The sequence below is a fragment of the Carcharhinus amblyrhynchos genome, chromosome 10 (assembly GCF_965287045.1).
Source record: "Carcharhinus amblyrhynchos chromosome 10, sCarAmb.v2.hapA, whole genome shotgun sequence".
Lineage (NCBI taxonomy): Eukaryota > Metazoa > Chordata > Chondrichthyes > Carcharhiniformes > Carcharhinidae > Carcharhinus > Carcharhinus amblyrhynchos.
Window position 1 is genome coordinate 77,706,565 of NC_137333.1, and position 7,493 is coordinate 77,714,057.

The 7,493-nt window shown below is 38.2% G+C and overlaps 1 non-coding gene across 1 annotated transcript; it reads right to left on the minus strand.

The window, feature by feature from the left end:
• Positions 1-590: 590 nt before the first annotated feature.
• On the minus strand, positions 591-697 carry LOC145349569 (U6 spliceosomal RNA). Its single transcript, XR_013888093.1, has one exon. It is a non-coding gene; the product is annotated as a U6 spliceosomal RNA (small nuclear RNA).
• Positions 698-7,493: the final 6,796 nt, after the last annotated feature.

The following is a 7,493-nucleotide window of genomic DNA, read 5'->3' on the forward strand; positions in this document are numbered from 1 at the left end:
ACAGAAATGCAATCAGATCAAAGATCAAATTTCACATCAAAGATATTCAAGGAGGTTGTGGTTAGCTTGGGGATAAAAAAATTGAGTCTACTGTGTACCATCCAGAATCACAGGGAGCGTTAGAGAGGTGGCATCAAACTTTAAAGATAATATTGAGGGCTTATTGTCAAGATTATCCAGAGGATTGGAATAAAGGAATTCCATTTGCACTCTTTGCAATTAGGGATGCACCTAATGAATCAACAAAATTTAATCCATTTGAATTGATTTTTCGTCAGGAAGTAAGGGGACCACTTAAATTGGTTAAGGCGAAGTTGGTGAGTCAGTGTTCTGAGACTGTTATTGGACTATGTATCAAATTTTAGGGAAAGGTTGAATAGAGCAGGTGAATTGGCTGGACAACATTTAAAAGTGGCACAGCATGTGATGAAACAGGAAGTGGATAAGAAATTAAAAATTCATAGTTTTGCTAGTGGGGATAAAGTCTTAGCATTCTTACCAGTGGTAGGTGAACCTTTAAAGCAAGGTTTAGTGGGCCTTACCAAATTGAAAGGAAATTGGCTGAGGTGAATTATTTGATAAGAATACCAGATAGAAGGAAACGCTTCACGAATTTGCATGTCATTCTTGCACAGGGGCCATGCTAATCTTCTCTATATTGTTCCAATTTTAGTATATGTGCTGCCGAAGCAAGCACGTAATGTACAAACTCCGCACAGACAGTGACCCAAGCCGGGAATCGAACCCAGGAACCTGGCACTGTGAGGCAGCAGTGCTAACCACTGTGTCATCGAATAGAAGGAAAATTCACAGACAGCGTCATGTGAATATGCTTAAAAGGTATTTTGATAGGGAAGGAAAGCAAAAAGATGATGTTTTAGTGGTTATAACTCAGAGTGAAGAACCGAATCCAGATGATTTTGACATCCCTCAAATTAAATTAGTTAATAAGGATGTCATTAGAAATTGGGATAAGTTATTGTGTTATCTTCCAGAGTTTCCCATGTGACTACTAATTCTATCCCAAATAATTGTTTCTGGAAGCTCTCCACCACTGATGTTAAACCGATTGGCCTAGAATTGCTAAGCTTACCCTTACAACGTTTTTTGAACTTTCAGAAGTTATTCTTTAAATGTGAAGCCTATTGGGATGTCACAAATGTGTGATAAGACTCTCCAAAAATGCTAGTTTTTTTCCCCCTTAGGTGACCCTCATCTAATGAGGTGAAAGAAATATCAGCCCAGTGTCTGTGCAAAGGAATGAATACTGTGTAAAAATTAGAATTGTGTATAGATATTTTGGCAGTTCCTGGCAGCATAATTCAAGGGCAAGTATGGTTGCTACAACTGCTGTGTGTTTTAGTGCAGATTCTAGAGTCATGAGTGAGACAAGAGGCAAGTATTTCAATATTATTGGAACAAAGTATTTGCTATGTTCTTCTATTTGACATAAACAGATGAGGAAAGCAATAATGTGGGGTCTTTCCTTGAAGATAAGATTATATGTATGATGTTAACTAGGTTAATACATCTGGCCTTGACTACTGCTGTTGTAAATGAGTTCAGCTTCATAGGATTACTGGGTCACATCCTATCTCAGTAGTGGTGATTGACAGCAGCTTAAGACACCTGCCTTAAAAGGTGCATGTACATCAAGTCACAATGGTTTATAACCATTTGCAACCTGATAATAAGGTTGAACTTCAGGCATATCTCTACAGCCACAAGGATTTAATGGTGTGTCACTTTACATGCAAATATAATGATTACTTTTATTGACACACAATGGAAGTATGTCAACCCACTATGGTTTAATGCTGAATTCTGGGACACAAGCCCATCACACGACTTGGTCTCAGTGTCACACTCAATATTGGTAAAGGCCAAGGAACAGATGGCCTTAAGGTGGTGATGTAAGACGTCCAGTTTGAACAATTGCTGATACAACACCCTGGCAAATAAAATAATCACTCCTGTTTTCTAAATTCAAAGTCCTAGTGTTCAAAGAAAAAACAGTTTTAAAACATTCAGCTTTGTGTATTAAATTAGTGCAGTTTAACTTGATGTTTAAAGGAAGTCACTTTATTTCATACTATGTAACCATAAGTTTAGAATTGAGTTCTGTAATTAGCTTGTGTAGTTCTTTTAAATTGTAGCATCTGTTCGTTGAATGTACAGTGTTATGTTTAGCCCATCAATCACTGACATGTATTTTATAAACTTTGTAAGTTTACAAAACTATTCGGTAAGTTTAACAGATTTATAGCAAGCATGACACACACCACAAAACCATATTATAGCAAAAATAGATTGATTAACGAAGTCCTATAAATCAATTAGACGTTGCAAGCTGTCTCTTTCAAGTAAAAATAGACATGAAAACTATCCTCACTTATGATCTATACGCAACACTATATTTTGCATTAGTACTTTATAAATTTCTTTATTAGTGATAAGGTTGTAAGTAATGATACCATTTTATTCTTTGTTTTAAAAGTGAAGAAACTCATTCCAAGTCACCATAAAGAGAAATAACAGTAACCTTCAAATAACCTGTCAAAAATTAAATAATTCCAAGTCACTGATAGGAGTCTGATTTAAATGAGGTCCTGAGACAATGAGTTCAAGATATTAATCATGCTGGTATGGCAGCATATTTTCATCATCCTGAACAAATGGGCAAGGAGGATATCAAAACATTCTTTTATCTTTGCAAGAAGTAACAGAAATAAACTTTAATGAGAGGGATGGTCACGCAAATAATTGACACCTTAAGTCAGTCAGGCGAAAATGGGAAATGTTATCAATAGATGATCATCATCCTTGATAATCCAATTAAAAACTAATCGTGCCCACTTAGACCAACCACAGATTGAGCCAATTAAGAATTAGCCTTGCCTCATTTAGGCCAATTAGAATGCAGCAGATCATTGATCACTCTGTGAGACATGGCTTGGAATGAGTTAATAAGCAGAAGCTTTCACAGAGCAAATTGTGTAGCGAGTGATTGCTGTCCAGAGGGAGTAAGAGGTACAGAGAGAGAAGAGAGATTGAGCATCAACCTGGGCCCAACCCTGAATCTGAAAGCAAGAGCTATATACTATTGACAAAGGGTCATCCAGACTCGAAACGCTGATTCTATTCTCTCTCCATAGATGCTGTCAGACCTGCTGAGATTTTCCAGCATTTTTTGTTTTTATGTGAGCTATAGTAGACTAGTTAAGTCCCACCCTGTCTTTAGTAAATATTTAAGATTTCCTGAATTACTTCCTCAAACTGTCTCCTATTGCCTAAATGGTTAAAATCTCAAATGAACACAATTAGTGTTCAAACAATACAATTTACACGAATCATTAACATAAAGATTGACTTGATGGATAATTTTGATTACCCTGCATACCAGGTCAAAACAATAAAACTGGAAGTTTACTGCCATTTACTCCTAAATAATAAAATTGACATTCCTTCATATCAAAACTCAGAGCAGTTTCCAGAGAATCAAACTCAGCATGACACGAGTGAGAAACTGCTCATAGCAGATTTCCCCTCAATACTGAGATGCACAGTTTACAATAATTTCAATTCCTTCAGCCTAGTTTAAATTGACAGTAGGACTAGGGGGCACAGCCTCAAGATAAAGGGGAGGCGGTTTAGAACGGAGTTGAGGAGGAACTTCTTCACTCAAAGGGTGGTGAATCTCTGGAATTCTCTGCCCGTTGAAGTGGTGGAGGCTGCCTCGCTAAATATTTTTAAGAAGCGGGTTGATGGGTTCTTGATAAGAGAGGGGATTAAGGGTTATGGGGAGAGGGCGGGAAAGTGGAACTGAGCCACAACAGATCAGCCATGATCTTATTGAATGGCGGGGCAGGCTCGAAGGGCTAGATGGCCTACTCCTGCTCCTATTTCTTATGTTCTTATGTTCTTAAAGCTTACATTACAGCAGGGATGGATATTGCAGAGTAAAACATTTTTAAATTATGCAGTTGCTACTACTAAGGACTCAGTCAGAATCACAATGATTAAAATCTATTGAGATGATATTTTAAAGGATCAGATGTCACTATTTTTATTCAATTCAGTTTTTTGTTACGTTGCCATGGTTTTTGAAATATTTATCTACAATTGAGGCATTGTTTCGATCTAGCACTTACCTTCATTTCATTAAAAGGCTCTCTTGCAACTGCATGAATTCAATTATCTGCAACACAATAGACTTATGACGGATAACTTCATTCACGCACCAACACAAAGGTGGTTGTGTAATTCCAAAATCAAGTTTGATTTAACTTCAATGCCCATTAGTGACTGGGATTTTATTTAACTTGGTCTTAAGCAGTGTGAAATCAATGGAACCGTTCACCTATCACCCAATATTCAGTCCCATTTACTTCAATGGAATGGAATATAGTGAGGGCAATGTGAAAAGGCAGCCAGTCTAAAAGGCAGCCGATGCTCTGTGCTGCTGACAAATTCACCCAACGTATTTTTGTGGATCTTGAAATTCATTTCAGGAAGGAATAATTTTAATGAATCGCGAGGCAACTTGTTAATCCGTGCTGTTCAACATTTTAAAACACTCTTTTCAGGCTAAAATTCCAGTCTTCATAATGATTATTCAGAGTCTAGTTGTTCTGCATGCAAAGATTGTCCCAGCCCGTTTCTAACAGCAGTTAACGGCAAGAGAAATCAAATTATTGTTTAATGCTGCCCTCTATAGTCACACAGTATCAACTTCTCAACCTGCTTGTAGTAGCCTGACAAAATCCTATAGCTGGGGTGGCACCATGGTCAGCATGGACTGGTTGGGCTGAAAGGCCTGTTTCTGTGTTGTATTGCTCTATGATTCTAATATAAACTTGACCCTGCCTGCTGACAATAAAACCACTTTAGTGATAATTACCTACTAAATTGTTAGAATAAAAATTTCCACAGTTTATTAGGGAATTTACAGTCAATTATACATTAAACTGAAAAATGAAAAATTTTGGTTGTTGTAAGGAAATTGACTCACTAACAATTACACTGACATTTATAATTCACAACTAGCGCCACTGAGATCATTTCATACAAAATAGAATCTTACGAAATGAATCAGGTGATCAAGATATAGAGACAAGGAACACCAATTTGTTGTGAAAAATGCAGAGAATAATTGGTTATAATTTGCCTCATTCATCTTTGGACAAGACAAGCTTTTACTTACCTGTCTATGGACATTGTTAGGAATCCTGACTATTGTTCTTAGCAGAGGTCTGGAACAGGCATGGGAGTTTCCATGCAGTGAGCGAGTGCACTGTCCAGAGTTTGGAGTTTTTCAGGCTGAGGACAAGGGATCAGTATGCCCATGTTAAAAGGGCATGAAAACTATGGTCACAGGACCCAAGGGAGGATTCTACACCAGAGAGGAGGCCTGGGCAGGGAGAGGGAGTGCCCTCAGTTAGAGAAAGAGAAGTGGAAAAGTTGCCATGGGAAGATCATCACTGGTAGGAACCACCAGGCAGAGGACCAATAAAAGAGGCTTGGAGTAAGAAGAGAGTTACGTTTGGTAGGTTGAACATAGCAAGGGCTCAAGATAAATCAGAGAAGGCATTGGAAGGTTGTTGAATCAATGCCTGTGGGCCGTTGATCACAGGTAGTTGTCGTGTTCTGCTCAGCACGACTGAAGAACTGAAGTTGTACTTGTGAGCTGATGCTGTAGCACAGGTTCAGGAATGGAGTCCTGGGAGACCGGACTGAAACCTTGCAATATGAATCGTCGTTGAGGCAGTCCTGGTTGGATTGACTTTTGGAGAGAATTCCAAGGAGATATCTTCGAAAGGGAAAAGTGAAGACTTGCAATTCCTCATAAGGAAGACAAGTTAAATGAGATTGCATAACTCAATGATCATTGGCACCTGGCTGCATTGCTGAGAAATCCATGGATCTGTCTTGGTTGCATCTGCCATTTATTGTGCAGTGTGGTATATTCAGCCACAGTTTGCCTGTTAATTCACATTTGTCTCATGTTAATCCCTGAATGCTAGAGAATAAGATATATATTGCAATTGTTTTATTTTTCTGATCTTGTATAGTACCTTGGATCTCCAATCTTTTTGCTTACTTTAGCACAGTGTGCCACTTTGGCCAACACAGTGGTTAGTACTGCTGCCTCACAGCTCCAAGGACCTGCATTCAATTCCAGCCTTGGGTGACTGTTTGCATTCGTCCCGTATCTGGATGGGTTTCCTTCAGGTCCTCTGGTTTCCTCTCTCAGTTCGAAAGACATGTTGGTTAGGTGCATTGGCTTTGCTAAATTCTCTCTCGGTGTATCCAAACAGGACTAGGGGATTTTCACAGCGACTTCATTGCACTGTTAACAGAAGCCTACTTGTAACAGTAATGAATATATAAATTTTTAAACTACTTTAAACAAAATGGTTTGATCCCTACCCTGATTGGATCAAAAACTTGGTTATGAGGGTGGGGATGTGGTCACCTCCAAGATCATAATACACTTCAATGCCACTCTACTTCTCTGCTTATGGACAAAATGAAAAGTAGTTGTAAAAGAAAAATGTCAGCATTTATATATTAAAATTACAGGACATCCCAAAGCACATTGCAATCAGTGCCAAAAAGATCTAATGTAGTCACTGTTGGAACTTAGGAAATGTGGCAGCCAGTTTGTGTTGAAAAAGCTCTCACAAACATCGAAACATTTCTGCTAATTGAAGAATAGGGTAACTCATTTGCCCTTCAAAATAGATCTTTTACATCCACCTGAGGGTAGATGTGGATTTTGGAAACAGATTCAATATTAACACATTCACCTGCCAGATTTGTGAAAACAAATGCCAAAACAGAAAATGCTGAAAAATCACAGCACGTCCGACAGCATCTGTGGGGAGAGAATACTCCCAATGTTTCAAGTCTAGATGACCCTTGTTCAGCACTGACGAATGGTCATCTAGGCTCAGATCGTTGGCTCTATTCTCTCTCCATAGATGCTGTCAGAATTGCTGAGATTTTCCAGCATTTTCTGTTCTTGTTTCAGATTCCAGCATCCACAATATTTTGCTTTTGGCTCATGCTCTAGTAATTAGATATCAAAGACAGGGATAATATATTTTTTCAAACAATTTAAGATTGGTTATAAATGTAATTTAAACTACTAAAAATGTCAATTTCATGGTAATGAAAGTATTCTGAAATATATTCTCCAAAACAGATGGAAATCCCATAATTTGGTTTTGATTTGTCATGTATTGGTATAGTAGAAAGTGTTGTTTCTTGCACACTATACAGACAAAGCATATCATACATTAAGGAAAGGAGGGTGCAGAATGTAGTGTTACAATCATAGCTAGGGTATAGAGAAAGATTAACAATATGAGGTAGGTCCATTCAAAAGTCTGATGGCAGCAGGGAAGCAGCTATTCTTGAGTTGGTTGGTACGTGACCTCAGACTTTTGTATTTTTTTGCCGGATGGAAAAAAGTGGAAACTGGAAGCCCA